This window comes from Macaca nemestrina, chromosome 7, assembly GCF_043159975.1.
Source record: "Macaca nemestrina isolate mMacNem1 chromosome 7, mMacNem.hap1, whole genome shotgun sequence".
NCBI classification, from domain to species: Eukaryota; Metazoa; Chordata; class Mammalia; order Primates; family Cercopithecidae; genus Macaca; species Macaca nemestrina.
This window is the reverse complement of record NC_092131.1, coordinates 95,274,941-95,291,940: the sequence shown is the minus strand read 5'-3', so window position 1 is coordinate 95,291,940 and position 17,000 is coordinate 95,274,941. Positions and strand designations below refer to the sequence as shown.

At 40.9% G+C, this 17,000-nt stretch overlaps 1 long non-coding RNA gene across 1 annotated transcript in view; it reads right to left on the bottom strand.

Moving 5' to 3' along the window:
* LOC105479375 (uncharacterized) overlaps positions 1–14,565 on the bottom strand; it is a 46,130-nt gene extending 31,565 nt beyond the window's left edge. The window contains exons 1-5 of the long non-coding RNA XR_011626104.1: positions 13,877–14,565; positions 12,687–12,818; positions 12,452–12,453; positions 8,516–8,655; positions 5,431–5,564 (exon numbers count right to left, since the gene is read on the bottom strand). This is a non-coding gene — a long non-coding RNA (uncharacterized lncRNA). The remainder of the gene's footprint in view (positions 1–5,430; positions 5,565–8,515; positions 8,656–12,451; positions 12,454–12,686; positions 12,819–13,876) is intronic.
* Positions 14,566–17,000: the final 2,435 nt, after the last annotated feature.

Sequence of the window (17,000 nt, the reverse complement as noted above, 5' to 3'; positions counted from 1 at the left end):
TAAATTTATTTAGGTCATATTTCGTTTACTTCTCTTGTCTTTTTTTTTCCCCTCCTTGGAGAGTGAGTTTCACTCTGGCACCCAGGCTGGAGTTCAGTACACAACCATAGCTCACTGCATCCTCAAACTGCTGGGCTCAAGCCATTCTCCCACCTCAGCCTCCCCAGTAGTTGGGAGAACTATGAGTCTACAAGTGTGTGCCACCATACCGTGCCTGGCTAATTTTTCTTTTTCTTTTTCTTCTTTTTTCTTTTTCTTTCTTCTACTTTTTTTTTTTTTTTCTTTTTGAGACAGGGTCTCACTTTGTTGCCCAGGCTGGTCTCAAACTCTGATGCTCAACTGATCTTCCCATCTCGGCCTTCCAATGTGCTTGGATTGCATACATGAGCCACTGCACCTGGCCTTTATTTTCTTTTTAATCATTTTATTGTTTTAATTATTTCTTCACTGATTATGTATCACTATATAATAATAATAAAGCAATACAAATCATTTGAATACATAGTTCAAAAAATATATATTTTTTCCTCCTGAGTAGCTGGAACCATAGGCACTTGCCATGCGCCAACACGCCTCATGTTTTTTTGCGTTTGTTTTTGTTTTTGTTTTTGTTTTTGTTTTTGTTTGGTAGAGATTGGGTTTCTGTATGTTGCCCAGGCTGGTCTTAAACTGCTGGGCTCATGGGATCCTCTCACCTCAGCATCCCAAAGTGCTGGGATTACAGGCACGAGCCACTGTCTCCAGCTAGTTTCATATTTTTAATGAGGTACATTTCTTGGGACATGGTTGTAGAAAAGTCCAGAATTTTTCACAAAGCCAAAGAAAATATCCCTAAGAGTTGTCTTTAAGTGAATCTGTTGTTTCTCACGAAGCAAGCTTCATGCGTAACTCCCCATTATTTGGCAAAGTTTGCTGTATGTTGTTCTTATAATGTTTGCTGCTCCTCTCTCGACATTAAAGATTATTGTAGTTTTTAGGGTGCTTTACCCATTGCTTCTTGCCCTTCTTTAACGGGATGTCAGCATTTCTGGCTATGGAATTGTAACTGTTGCATAAGTGAAAGGTAGTCCTGAATTTGCGGACAGCATTAATTCCTAAATGTTTGTTACTAAACTGGTGATTTCCATCTCAGAATGCATTTTCCCATAAAAACCATTATCCACTGTCACTGTGTTCCACAACATGTGACCCATATATACTTGGAGACTATCATTGTTGTAATGGGGAAAGACCAATGGAAGCTTAGCCAGCATATGTAATGGGTGTTCAGTGGATTCCCTTGGGCAGCTAGATATGAGATACTCCTCTGGCACTTTTCCTTCCCCACTTTTCTCCCCCTGTTTATAATAAACACTTCGGAGAGTGGCCTCCTGGTCCCTGGCAGCAACTTCACCAATCAGGGCAGGGCAGGGGCTAGGGAAGGAACAATAAGAACGAGAGTGGGAGAATGTCCATAGAGGTGAACCATCCAAGCAAAGAGCAGGGCTCTGAGGGTCAAAGCGAAGCTCTTATGGCTGAGCCTCAAGGGGCGTGTCTTGATTATGGAACAAAAGCTAGGAGTCTGATTCCTAACTCAGCCGCTCAGCAGCTGGGTGACCAGATGCCTCAGCTTCCTGGGGCCCACCATAAAGTGAACTGCAGCCGCCCAGCTGTCTTTCTCTTGCTCTCTCAACTTGAACTTGGCACACAGCTAACTTTTGATTTTCTTAGGATTATCACTGTTCACAAAACAAGAAAGACGACAACAACAATAATAATGCCCAATTATATTTACCTACAGTTCTGTAGATTAGATTACAAGATATTTTATAGTCATAAACTCATTTGTCCTAGAAACTCACAGGAATTATGTAAATTTCCTGATTTTTCTTATCAATTTTAAGAACAACAGCATCACAGAAGTATATAAACTGTAAAATGTACTACAGGTGTTTGTGTCTTCAATAATCTATTTCCATTGCAAACCACCTTCAGACTTTTGTTGGCATTTTATCCGAGGACATGGGGTTCTGCGAAGCAGACTGGAGTGGAGGAGAAAATAAAAAAGCATCACTGATGCTTCCGTGATGCCTCCGGGGCTGGAAGTGAGAAGAAAGATGAAAGAGACGGAGAACAGGGAGCATTCCTAGAGTTAAGCCTCCTCCTTTCTATGGGGCAGACTTCTCAGAATCAAAGGTCCAATGGAAAGAACAAAAGAAGAAGGAAGGTAGAAAGAAGATCTTTTTACCACCTATATTCAGGTGACCTTTTCGTATATAAAGGAATATGCAAATTGCATGTATAAGAGAGAGTGTTTGCAGTGCTAAACCACGGCAGGGCAGCTTGCACTCTACATTGCAAACGTCTCCCTGCGGTTGGTCAGAAGTACTTGCCCACTTCACCACTTCATAGAGTCCTACTACAGCTTAGCCACTGACTCTAGACACTGCTGTGTATCCAAGCTGCTAGTCTCTCATTAATGATGTAGAAAATATGTTGACTGCAATCACACACTTGCTCTTATCATGTAGTGATACCATTTATTACGGTAATACTCCCAGCACTTAAATAATCGGGGTCAATCTTCATTTTTTCTAAGAAATGGAACTCCAAACCATGTATGTGTGCATGTGGCCATAGATTCATGGGCACACGTGGAATGCGAATGTGCTCCGGAAGGTTCAATTAAGACAATTGGTGTATTTGTTTAAGGCATACAACAAAGATGGAAAACAAAATGAGAAAAGCAGGTTGAAAAGCTGCCTCAAATTTCTACCTCTTTGTTCTTCCTTGTACTTAGAGTAAATATTGAGTGCACCACTTTGGTTACATCTAAAATATGGGAAAGCAAAAAGAACCAAAATTCATCTGAGTTATCCTAGACCAGTTTCTCAAAGTGTAGGTAGAAGTTCACACCTATAATCCCAGCATTGTGGGAGACCGAGATGAGTGAATCACTTGAGATCAGGAGTTCAAGACCAGCTGAGCCAACATGGGGAAACCCCATCTCTACTTAAAAATGCAAAAATATTAGCTGGTGCCACCTGTAGTCCCAGCTACTCGGGAGACTGAGGCAGGAGACTCACTTAAACCCGGGAGGTGGAGGTTGCAGTGAGTGGAGATTGCGCCTCTGCACCTCCAGCCTGGGTGACAGAGGGAAACGCCGTCTCAAAAAAAAAAAAAAAAACAAGAATGGACTACAATGCTTGCAAATAATACCTGGGCCCCACCTCAAATCTTCTGGGTCAGAATCTCTCTCAGGGTGGTTCCCAAAATCCATATTACTAACAAACACCCTGAGGAAATGTAATGTGTACCAAAAATTGAGAAACACTTAATGTGTATCAAAAATTTACAGTAGAAACATCCAGTCCTCTATTATTAATTGTACCGATTTGTCTTGTTTATATTGTGTGAAATTTTGGTTGACTATTCCAAGCATTATAATAGATACTTTTGTGCTTATATTTTTTTCTCGAAATCCAACATGTGGAAAGGCATATTTTTTGGAAACCTATAATGTAACTTCCTTACTTTTTACATTTTTAGTTATTAGTCATTGCAAATATGTAGAAATCTATTAATAACAATATGGTGTTAAATACTTCTATACCAATCTAGGTGAATTTCTATATATTAAGTTATATTTTCTCACTAAGTTAAATAAAAAAACAAAATTCTTGGGTGCATTAATGCCCTCAACACTATTGAGTAGGACTTAAAATTTAATAAGAGTGAACATAATGCATGCATATTACATGTGTTGTATAATATGAACCTAAACCATCTTATTTAGAATTCTCTAATGACAATCTTTAATCCTTTAAAGTTTATTAAGAGGCCATCCAGTTAGACACATATATGAAAATACGGTTGATATCATATATATTCACAAACAATGGAATATTCTTCAGCCTTTAAAAATAAGGAAATCCTGCCATTTACGACAACATGAATGAACCTGCAAGACATTTTGCTAAATGAAATAAGCCAGACACAGAAAGATAAATACCGCATGATGTCACTTCTATGCAAAACCTAAAAAGTCAAACTCACAGAAACAGAGAGTAGAATGGTTGTTACCAGCAGCCGGTGGGAGGAAGAAGTGGAGCGGTCTTGGGCAAAGGTTACAAACGTTAACTTATATGATGAATAGGTTCTGAAGAACTAATACATAACAGAATGACTATAGCTAATAGCACTGTATACTTGAATTTATACTTGAATTTGTATACAATGTTATTCAAGTATACTTCATTGAATACTTGAAATTTGCTAAGAGAATTGATCTTCAGTGTTCTCACCACACCAAAAAAATAAAAAAATAAAAAAAGTAACTACATGAGGTGATGGATATGTTAACTAGCTTGCTTGGTTGTGGTAATTATTTCACGATGTTTACATCTATCAAGCACTGTGTTGTACACCTTCACAATATCTAATTTTTATTTGTCAATTATACATCAATATAGCTGGAAAAAAAAGAAAATATAGCTGAGTTTAAGTATACTTATTCATAGTTGAGGATATATATTTTCCTACTTTGTGAATAAGGAAAAGGAGATAATCAGGAAGGAAGAGAAGGAAAAGAGAAAGAGACAAACCCCTAGGGAGAGAGGGTCCAGTTTGGAGATTTTTTTTTTTTTTTCTTTTTGAGCCAGGTCTCGATTAGTCGCCCAGGCTAGAGTGCAGTGGTACCATCATAGCTCACTACAGCCTCAATCTCCCAGGCTCCAGCTATCCTTCCACCTCAGCCTCCTGAGTAGCTGGGACCACACGTGTGTGCCACACAGTTTGGAGATCTTGATGCCCAGTCATTACTCAAGCACCAAAAGCCTGAGTTGCCCAGAGTTTACTGCCTCAAAATTTCCCACTGGCCTTATGAAAACCTGACATCAGTCACATCCATACAGCTTCAAACCTGGCACCTCATAGACTCCCAATTGTATTCTCCTCTGTTTCCCTGAACACATGGCTCCCAAAACATGTCTTTTTAAAGTTATTTTAATGATCACCTAGGATATTAATTTTAAGTGATTTTAATGATTGCCCAGGATTTTTTGCTGACCTGGAGTTGGCTTATTTAATTTTAAGTGATTTTAATGATCACCTAGGATTTTATGGTGACCTGGAGTTGGCTTATTTGCTCCCTGTCATATCTAGAAGAGCACAGCCCAATGTCTCCTGTCTACATTCTTTTTTTTTTTTTTTTTTTTTTTTTGAGACAGAGTCTCATTCTCTCACCCAGGCTAGAGTGCAATGGCACGACTTTGGCTCACTGCAACCTCCAGCTCCCTGGTTCAACTGATTCTCCTGCCTCAGCCTCTCAAGTAGCTGGGATTACAGGCACGTGCTACCACACCCAGCTAATTTTTTGTATTTTTAGTAGAGATAGAGTTTCACCATGTTAGCCAGGATGGTCTCGATCTCCTGACCTCATGATCCGCCCACCTCGGCCTACCAAAGTGCTGGGATTACAGGCATGAGCCACCGTACCTGGCCTCTTCGTTGTCTCTTTAATCATCATTTCTTCAGGGTTCACTAAGTTCCTCAGTCAGGTACAAAGCTGGAGTCATCCTGATTGTCTGCTAGTTAACAATTTGGGCAGAGAAGATATGTTAGTGCCTGATGCAACATTTTGAAGGGCAAATTCATTTAGCATAAAAGAAAACTAAAGCCAGAGGTTGGGTAAAACAAAAAAAAACCAAAATGTAACACAAAAAATAATATTTCTTGATTTATTTCTTGAGCGTTTGCTACCTATTAGGCCCTATAACGTTCCTTCTATGCGTTATTATTATAAATTTTCATCATAACCTGGTTAGCTAGATATCATCACCCCAATATTAAAGATCACACAAGATGTGGAGGAAAAAGTGTCCACATTGGCGAAGCTGGTAAGTGGAAAATCTGGGATTCAAAACCATATCCATTTGTCACAAAAGGCTTTAAACTTTCCTCACCTGGTTCTCTTCTTTTTTTGAGACAGAGTCTTGCTCTGTCAGCCAGGCTGGAGCGCAGTGGCGTGATCTCGGCTCACTGCAACCTCTGTCTCCTGGGCTCAAGCAATTCTTGTACCTCAGCCTCCTGAGTAGCTGGGATTATAGGCATAGGCCACCACACCCTGCTAATTTTTGTATTTTTAGTAGAGACGGGGGTTTCACCATGTCGGCCAGACTGGTCTCGAACTCCTGACTTCAGATAATCCACCTGCCTTGGCCTCCCAAAGTGCTGGGATTACAGGTATGAGCCACTGCGCTGGCCTCACTATATTTTTTTTCCAAAAATATTTAGCACTTAAAGTCATTCCAGTTGTTATTTTGCTTTATAAACAGCCTAAAATCTTTGCCAAAACTTGGCCACCTCTAAGTTGCTTGAGGCTCATTTCAACTGCCTTATCTGCTCACCTGCTGTTATGGCTTCTCCACAGTATCTTCTTCTTTTCTTCTTTTCTACTATGTTGTTGTTGTTGTTTGAAATGGCCTCTCGCTCTGTCATTCAGGTTGGAATGCAGTGGTACAATCTCTGCTCACTGCAACCTCCACCTTTCCATGATCAAGCGATTCCCCTGCCTCAGCTTCCCGAGTAGCTGGGATTATAGGCATGCACCACCACGCCCGGCTACTTTTCGTATTTTGAGTGGAGATCGGGCTTCAGCATGTTGGCCAGGCTGCTGTTGAACTCCTGACCTCAGATGAGCCACCTTCCTCAGCCTCCCAAAGTGCTGGGATTACAAGCATGAGCCACCACGCCTGGTCTTTTCTATTATCTTCTTTTAATTATTTCTTCAAATTTATATTGAGCCCCTATCATATGTCACACTCTATCCTTAAAGTGGTCTTTGGTTCACTCAGCTTATGAATACATATTTTTGTGGAAGTTTCTTAGTCCATCTGCTACATTTCTCAAAAGTATAGACGACTATAACTGCTAAATAACTGTTCTTGCAAACTGTGGACCACAGTCCGCTTATTAAGGATATCAGTTTTATGGTTTGCAACTAGCATTTATTTTTAAAGTGAAATAGGATACAATAGAAAATACATGTGTATTGCAGATAGTAGAGTTAGCATTACTTGGAAACTTGTTTCAACACTCATTTGCATTTGTGTTACAGTGTAAAATGTATTTATTACTCAGGGTCTCAGCCAACATCATTTGAAAAACACTTCCTTGGACTAAAGGCTTGTAATGTGGAAAATATGTCTTGTTTTTCTATCTTCAATTGACCACATTGCTGTCACTCAATTGGGTGGGTTATTACCTCTAATTTTAAGAGAAAGTTCCCTGCTTATTGATTCTGAATACCGACTTTAAGAATTGCAAATGATGTTCTGATGTTCTTAATGTGATTGTCTTTTCCTCCATTTATCAATGCATCAGACAGTGGGCTGCCTGGATAGCAAAATTCAGTGACTTTCTGTAAAGGAAAAAAAAAATCTTTCATTAGTAATGCACTCATTTATTCTTTGCCAAAACACTTTTCATCATGTAGACATGGTCTTAGCACCTTGAATGTTAATTATCCACTTCGATGGTACTAGATATTCCTGTGGGGAAAATATATTTGATGAGTCAGGCTAGGGAAAAAGTTCTGAAACATACCTTTACAGTATGATTTGTACAAGGCCAAATTTGAAAGGTCACATGGTATAGGAGACCCAAGGTAAAACCCAAGATTTGTTGCTCCATCTTACAATTGTACCCAAGTTTCTTTTTTATTTCTTTGAGACAGGGTCTCACTTTGTTGCCCAGACTCAAGTACGGTGCTGTGATCTTGACTCACTGCAGTCTTGACCTCCTGGGCTCAGGTGATCCTCCCACTTTAGCCTCCCAAGTAGCTGAGACTACAGGCATATGCCAACAGCCCTGCTAATTTTTATAATTTTTTGTAGAGATGAGTTTTCACCATGTTACGCAGACTGATCTCCAACTCCTGGGCTCAAGCAATCGGCTGGCCTCAGACTCCCAAAGTGCTGGGATTACAATCATGAACCACTTGTCTGGCCTATACCCAAGTTGCATGAATCTGGACCTATAGTTAGTTAAATTATTTGTGAAATGAATTTCTGAATTATAACACATCATATTTTGGTGATCCAGAAACAAGAATATGATGTAAAATATAGAAAATGCACCCGTCTTCCACAATGTATATCCAAGGGATTTTATTGTCAAGCTCATATGTATGTTAAGTAGAGCGGCTTTGAAGAAAAACTCTGAGTTGGTTGGAGTGGAGGGTAGGATGGGAGAGAATTTGATAAACAATGAAGGAAACCACAGTTTCAATAGAAAATCAGTGCTAGAAATTGAGCCATCACCACTCCCCAAGTGAGACAGAGTGTTAAAGATTAGATAAAGGATAAGAATTCACATCTCCTCTGGATGATGAGCCAATACCCTCAGTGCTAGACAGATTAAAAATAAACTTTGTTTTTGCCTGTGTTTAGTCACAAATCATTTTGGCCCAGAATGGAGTCAAACGGTGTGGATAGAAAAAAATTGCCAAATATTCGATTCATGTAGAACTACGTGCCTTCTGCAGAAAGAAACTGGAGTTGCTTGGGTTGGTTATTACTCAATGTTTTCTTTTGCCTTTCCATTCTTTCTGTTGTAAAAAATCTCTGCAAGACCCAATCTAGAAGTGCCCGTGGATTCTAAATTGTAGGATTTGAACTGTGATTGGAACAAGAAACCTGACTTTTGAGTTGCATTAATGGAGTCCTCACTAGTATTTTGACTACCTGCAACACCAAATTTGGAATTAAGAGCGTGATCAGATTGATGAAAGAATTGCTACAGAAAGTGCAATGAACAGCTCTGAAATCTTGCAGGATTACAGGCTCTCAGTGACCTATTTTGAGCACAAAATTTTAAGGTTGTAAATATTATTAAAACCCCTAGAAATGTCCAAGCTGGTGCTTCCTCCACCTACTCTCACACAATGATTGAAGCACAAGGAGAGATGGCAGGAGGCCAACACAGGAAAACCTCCTACATCCCAGGGACACGAGTCCCTCTGTGTTCCCACAGCACCTTATCCAAAGGACTGACATATTTGTTACACACACTATCCCCTATCCCATCCTCAGTGAATAAGATAGACCTGGAACAGAATAAACATGTATCAGTATCAATTAAAATTTTTCTTTACCAAGACATTTTGGTTTATGACTTTATGACTCAGTGAATAAGTCATCTTCTTCATGGTGACTATAAAGGAACCTCTTGTTATAATTTACTGTTCTTTTGCCTAGCCACCTGATCTCACTGAATTCCAAATACTAGCATGAAGAAAACCTGATCACCTAAATCTCCAAGACATTATAAAACAGGCGTTGTATATGTATGTGTATGTGTGTGTAGATATATATATATACATGGGAGAATAAACTAAAAGGCTAATTCTGTCACTAATATGTATCTTGCTTTAAGAAAAATATTCTTCCTTCGTCAAAGTCCTACTAATGAGTTTCTGCCTTTGAGTACAGACATTGCCAACATTGGAAAAAACATCCAGCCATTTACTTAAAGTCATGACCTCTGGCTCCTCAGGACCATGTGACCATCATGTAACATAAGCTCTCCAAAATACATCTCAGATTCTCAACAAAATGTAGTCTTGCAGTTACAACACACCAGGTGAACAGCCCCTGACTGTTGAGGGAGCCCTCCCTGACTCACTTTGGCCTCTGATGAGTTAATATGTGCAAAAGGATTGTACGTGTTTAGGTAATTTACTTATTAAAAACATTAAAAGTTTTTGGTTTTTAGAAATTTAAAGAAAAAGACACTCCTTGAGTGACTCCTGACCCTAGCTTATCAGATGAAGGGTGCCCTGCTGTCAAGGCCTCATCACTGACCATGTAAGGAAGGCCACATTTTGGAGGTGTTTACAACAGTATAAGGTTCACGCTGTCCATTTGTGTCAACACTAGGCAATGTAGATCAACTAGCCCGACTAGTGGGGTCAGGCACAAAAAGAAAAGCAACGTAGATAAATCCTGATCTAATTAAGGGTCACAGCTCTTTTTTTTTCCACAACGTTTTACATCAAAAGGAGCAAATAAAACTGGAGAAAGCAATCTTCCCTTGTACATTTCCCTACCTGGTAATCCACATTTCAGAGGCAATTGCTTTAAATATTTAAAGTACTGCAGAGGTGTCAGCTAGATGGCCTGAATTCCATGGGTCCCTGGAAAAGTTGGCCACTACTTTTTGCTAAATTAGCTATTTTCTTTTTTTTTTTTTTTTTAGATACTGTGTTTTAGGAGAGAAGACTATCACTTTGTTCCAGTGAAAAGCTTAAGCAAGTTGCTGGACTAGATTTGTGGAGTATGCAGGCATTCATATAGTACCTCACAGTGTGTGTGTGGTGGGGGGGAGGGCAGGTGTGCGTGTGTGTGTACGTCGGTGCATGCCATGTGCACCTTCGTTTTATCTAAATTGCAGGCAATAGCAATACAATATCCCCATACAATTGCTCTCTGTCTGGAGTCACTGTGTCTGGGTTTAACTTAGAGTTAAGGGAAAACAAGTTCTTCAGGTCACTTTAAAAATCAGCATATCTGAAATGCATTTGAATATTTTGGTTGATCAAGAGGGATGCTTTTGTCACTGAAATATCTGATGTCTTATCTCATACTTTTTTAATCCAGTGCTTTATAAGAGGATCTGAGAGCATCTGTGTGAATGTTGCATGCCTGAATACCTGGAAAACACCCGATTGGGGGAGTCAATTCTCTTTTCTTTACTAGTTTGTTTTTTAAAACACATCTCTAGCTAAGGAGATCTTCTGTGTAAATGGTATTATCTTGGAGTAACGTCTTTAGCCTGATGTACCACTAAATTCCACATGTCTACCCTAAATCAGAATCTGCAATCTCAATTTTAATTTTTGTTCATTTTGCACTCTTACGAGGGTGAACTCAAAAGTAAATGATATAGCATTACAAGTTTAATTCTATGTACATTTATAGGATAGACAATGCACTCCCATTATACTCAGAAGCCTAACTTAAAAATTGGCTTCTTTATCTAAATCTTCTCAAGAAGCTTCCATCCCCCATTTAGCTCCCCCATGTATGGGAAGAGAAAAAAAAGTTACTCTCTGCTCCTCCCCAAGATGGTGCCTGTGTATGAAGAAGCTTGCTGTGTCTTTGGGCAGCAAGAAGACAGGGGATCAGAGTCACAGGGGACTCTGGACACGTTTGGTATCTAATGAGGATTGGCTGGTCTGGCTGGTACCCGCAGAGGCAGGAGGTCCTGTCTCACCTGCTGACATGTCAGGCTTCTAGTCTTGGAGGTCCCAGCTGCCACTGCATCTTGACTCTCATGCTGGCCCTCTGCTAGTATACAGCCTCAACCCAACACACCTCATCATGAAGGACTGTGGGAACCGCTGAGATCCTGTGCTGAGCGCAGAAGTAGTGCAGCCTCAAGCACATCCATCAGGCCCAGATGCCATCGTGTGGCTGCAGCACCAACGGGGCCTGTCATAGTGGTTTCCCAGACTGTACCATGGGAGTAGGCAAGGCCTCACATCCTTGACTCCCCTAAATCTATCTGGTCATTTCTAACACACATCTGTTCACCCTACTCTTTTCTCCCAGTATCAGTTCTCTCATTTGTCCTCACTTGTTCCCTAATTTTTTCCTCTAGCTATAAGGACCCCAGAATTTTAGCTCTCCACATGGCTTCTCTGAATAGCAATTATATTCTCCACCTTCCTTTGCCTCTGGGTGGTCAAATGACTAACCTCTGCTAAGGGATATTAGCAAAGTGATCACATGTGGAAGTGTGGCCTTCTTTACTTTTTTTTTCCTTTACTGAGGGAGACACAGATGAGGTAGACAGAGCTGCAGCAGCTATCTTGCACCATGAGGCAATCTTGGAATAAGGATCATGGCAGAGTAAAAAATAAAAAGATGAAGCTTGAGTCTCTTACACTGAAGAGTGCCATCCCAGCCTTGAACTGCCTTCCCCAGGCAACCAGAAAGGAGAGAAACACATTCAATCTTGTTTCAACCACTGCTTAGACTTCCAGTCACTCAGCATCAAGCCTAATCCCGCCACATCTCTGTGTCTACTTTCTCTCTCCCGCATTCTACCTGAGTTGAAGTAGAGTTTCCTCTCTATCTTTATGACTTGTAGAGATGCTATCCCATTCTTGTGGAACCCTAAGTCTACTGGCTCAGCTTTTCTTTTCTTTCTTTCTTTTTTTTTTTCTTTTTGTTGTTGTTGTTGTTGTTGTTTGGGGAACAAGGTCTCGTGCTCGCCTGGGCTGGAGTGCAAATGTGTGATCATGGCTCACTGCAGCCTCAATTTCCCCAGCCCAGGCAATCTTCCGCCTCGCCTCCCACCTTGCCTCCCAGGTAACTGGGACTACAGATACACACCACTAAACCCAGATAATTTTTAAAAATTGGGGTAGAGACAAGGTCTCACTATGTTGCCCATGCTGGTCTCAAACTCCTGAGTTCAAGTGATCCTCCCACCTCAGCCTCCCACAGTGCTGGGATTGCAGGCATGAGACACCATGCCCTGTTGACTCTGCTGTTTTGACAGAAGCAGAGGTCCTCCTCTTGAAGAAATAGATGATCTCATCTTCCAGGTCTGACTTCTAATAAGTTAACCCAAATGGATGGAAATTTAGAAAAGTATTTTCCAAAGGCTAACTTACTACAGTCTCAACAAAATTCTCTAACAGATGATAAAAGCTATGTCCTTCCCTCTTTTTGCAGTCCCATTAGAATAACTGTGATCCTCCCCGTGACAGCTGAATACTTTGGACAATGTGGGTGGTAGTGGTTGTGGGAGGTAAGTGGGAAATCATGCACCTGAAAAGTGAGAAAAGGAAGGACATGAATATATTTAAGAAGCATTTACATCGCCATTACATATGCATGTATGTATATGTACACTCACAATACTCATATGCATGTGTGGGTGGATATATACACATATGCAGTGTATAATTAAGCAATTCCTGCCCAATCAACATTAGGCATAAATAAAATATATTAACTTTAGTTTTTTTCAGGATCAAACCCCCTTCCTAGCTGGCAAAGAACCTCAAAACCTCTTCCCGCCCCGCCACCCTCAACAAATGCCCCTCTCCCCAAGTTATTCCTGAATAGGGTCTCTAGGGTCTCGTTGGCTTAAAGCCTCAGTGAGTATGTCAAAAAGAACCCATCTCTGTGTCGCTTGCCAAGGTGCAGATTTGAAGAGCTGAGAGAGAGCTGTATGGAGGCTCCCACTGCCCCCTGTGTTGAGTACCTTTGCCAAGTATGCAAACTACACAACTGTGCATGACAGCCTGCTGCCTAAAAGCCACTTGCAAGAGACACTTCACTGTATGGCAAACACCCCTGCCCTTCAAAAGCAGGACTCCTCGCCCTCTGGGGGTTCCCCTCCAGGGCTTCCCAGACTTGTCAAACTCTTGAGATATGTCAGTCTTTTAGTCATGATTATGTGGCTGTTTGGTCACTCTGCATGCTGCTCAGATATGGGGGAAGTCTCCTTTTCTCGGTTCCAGATCACTGAGTCCCAGATCAATACCCCTCGCTAAATTTAATAAAAATCCCTGATGTAAACACCTCATGAATACTTCCCTCTTCCTTGGTGATAAAACTTCATCTCACCATTCATTCTTCTGCCTCCCCATTTCCCATCCAAGGACCCAAGCACAAAATCTCATCCCCTAGGTCTTGCCCGGCCGCCCACCCCATCCCATCTCATCCTGCAGGAGGCTCCCCGGAGCTCCTGGGCTCCAGCTTGGCACTCCTTCAGCAGCTTGAACGCACTGTATTCCTTCGGCTAGGCATGGGCTGTCTCCTGCGCCCCAGATGGTGACCCATCTCACCCCCAACTCAGTAAGTCTGTGGCCCCAGCTTGCCCTTCAGATCTTAGCTCGAACATCAGCTGCTCAGGGCAGCCATCCCTGCCCACGGGTCCTCTCCGTCTGTCCTCTCTCAGGAGTACTTGTTACACTTTCAGTGCCAGCGCCCCCACCCCACCTTTTTGTACAAATTGTTTTCTTGCATTTCTGTGTGCCAGATCTATGTGGACACTGATCCTAAGAGTAGCTTGAGGATATCTTGTTTCTTCATCACTTCCTCCCTTGGAAACAGGCATCATATAGGACCTCAGAGGGAATGAATACAGAGTGAATTACTCCAAAGCATACAAAACCTGAGAACACGGACTTCTATGTGAAAATCTTCTGATGTAAAATGAAATAAAATGAGATAACAACCTAAAAATGTTTTAGAAGAAAGGGAAAGAAAAATACACCATAAGAAAGCACAGTTTTTGCCAGGCACGGTGGCTCACGGTCTGTAATCCTAGCACTTCGGGAGGATGAGGCGGGCAGATCACTTGAGGTCAGGAGTTCAAAACCAGCCTGGCCAACATGGTGAAACCTTGTCTTTGCTAAAAATACAAACAATTAGCCAGGCATGGTGGCAGGCACCTGTAATCCCAGGTACTTGGGAGGCTGGGGTAGGAGAATCGCCTGAACTGGGAGTCGGAGGTGGCAGTGAGCCAAGATCATGCCACTGCACTCCAGCCTCCAGCCTGGGCAACAGAGAGAGATTATCTCAAAAAAAAAAAAAAAAAAAAAAAAAAGAAAAAGAAAAAGAAAAGAAAAGCAGTTTTTGGGTATCTGATATATCCAGGTGGATGTCTACAGGAATGTCTGTATACTTCACTAATTTAGTTTAAAAACAATAGTGCAGCAGTGAATATTGGCTGGACTATCTAATGCTGTGCAGTCAAACAATGTTGATTGATCCAGCTTCCCTGTTTGAATTCTGTGCCTCATCATTGCCTATGCAAGCCATAGAGCTTCTTGTATATGACAGTTCTCAGGACAATCTCTTTTGTTGGCCTGTCTCAAATCTTTTCTGAGATGTAAACAGAGTCGTGCTGTGTAGTTGCCGGATTCAACAGGCTCTCAAGAGTCCAGTGTGCACCTCTCTTTTAACTCTTCATTTGGTATCATCACACTGGTAGGTCAAAATTGACTATGGTGGGAATATCACCAAAAGGAAACAAGCCAATAGCATAAATCAAGGTTTTATTCCAAAGTGCCAGTTGTTAAACCCTTCTCAGCACATCACTGGAGGTAAGAAAATTCATAACCAAATCAAGAATCCTGTTTTTAAACAAGTTAATTTAGGGCCACCAAGTCCTGATCATATTTCTTCTATTCCACTGAAAAGATCGTGTAGATCTACTGATTTAACATGGTATTGTTAAACCTTTCATACATTGCTTGGGTGAAATTCTGAAGCCACAGTAAGACGAAATAACAAAACAAATTAAATAAAGCCTCTGATGTAAAAGTTTCTCATTAAACTTATTGACGTCTGACCTCATTGACACTGATTGTGGAATTTCCATGCATCCTTTTTCTCATTTGGTTAAGAAAAAAGTGAATGGGTTGCTCCATTAGCCAGAAACAGTACAGGAAAGGTGATGGGGGGAGCTGTGGCTGAGATTCACAGGATACCTGGCACCTGTGCTCTACAGATTCCCCTCCCCACACCCATTTTCTCCAGTTCCCGTGACAGCTCTGATTTCCTCCCATTCCAATTCTTTTCAACTTACTAAAAAATGGATTTTATGCATAATAAAAACATTTAAAAATAAATATTAAAAGAGGGAGTTTAAGAGTACGAGTTAGAAACTCGATTGAGATGAATGACAAATTCTGCCAATAGTTACCATCACTTACGTTTTAAAAATAGGGAAGACCCCTTCCATTAATATAACTAGCAATGACCATAATGATGCCTTCCTCTTCTCTTAAGCTTTGGAGTAAAACAACTGTATATTTAAACTTATACCAAATCACATAAAATTCTCCATCTGGAGCCCGATTCTGATAATATCTCCTTTGGGATCCATCTCCCTCTCTGTTTGCACTTGATGTGAATTTATAAATGTATAATACAATCTTCTGGCTCTTTAGGTGCAGAGAATTTCCATTATAGGGCAAAAGTCATCAGTGTCTTTAAACACTCACACCTACACTCGTAAACAGACAGGAGCATTTTGTCCCATAAGAAACACCGAGGCGGGCGGATCACGAGGTCAGGAGATCGAGACCATCCTGGCTAACACGGTGAAACCCCGTCTCTACTAAAAATACAAAAAGAAATTAGCCGGGCGTGGTGGCGGGCGCCTGTAGTCCCAGTTACTCCGGAGGCTGAGGCAGGAGAATGGCGTGAACCCGGGAGGCGGAGCTTGCAGTGAGCCGAGATCGCGCCACTGCACTCCAGTCTGGGCGACAGAGCGAGACTCCGTCTCAAAAAAAAAAAAAAAAAAAAAAGAAACATTTATACAAAATGTTGCATGACCTTAGGACAGAGAGAAAGGAGGCTGATTGTGAAGACTTGAAACCAATAAAGTGAGAGCTGACACTTCGATGATATTTATGATGTGTCAGACATTGTTCCAAGCACCTTACATGTATTAACACATGTAATCTTCTCAAGATTCTTAGAGATAGTAATTGGTATTATCCCTACTTAACAGTAGACAAAATCAGGGCAAAAAGAGGTTACATGACTTTCCTGGTAGCACATACTGGTAAGTAACGGAGCTGGAATTTAAACCCTGCATTCTGGCTCTAAAATTTATATCACTACACCAGCTCCCCAAACACATGAGGTAGAATCATCCAACTGCAGCCCAGCAGAAGAGGTGTGCTTCATTTGCTTAATTGTCTCCCGAAACTACCTCAACTTATGTTTTTGTGGGATCCAGAAGCACTCACATCAGAAGGAAAATAAATGCAAGCCAGTATACTATAGATTAGGAAGACAACAAAGATAAATGGGTTTGCTACCAACAAGCTCAGAGTATAAAGAGAAAGCCACCACACTGTATTTTAATAATATGAGGGTTGGGAATATTTAAACTGCCCTTTCAAAAGATACTTTCTGTTACTCCTAAAATAAAACAAACATGTTTTCTCATTTTTTATAATTCTTATTTACATTAATGTTAGATAG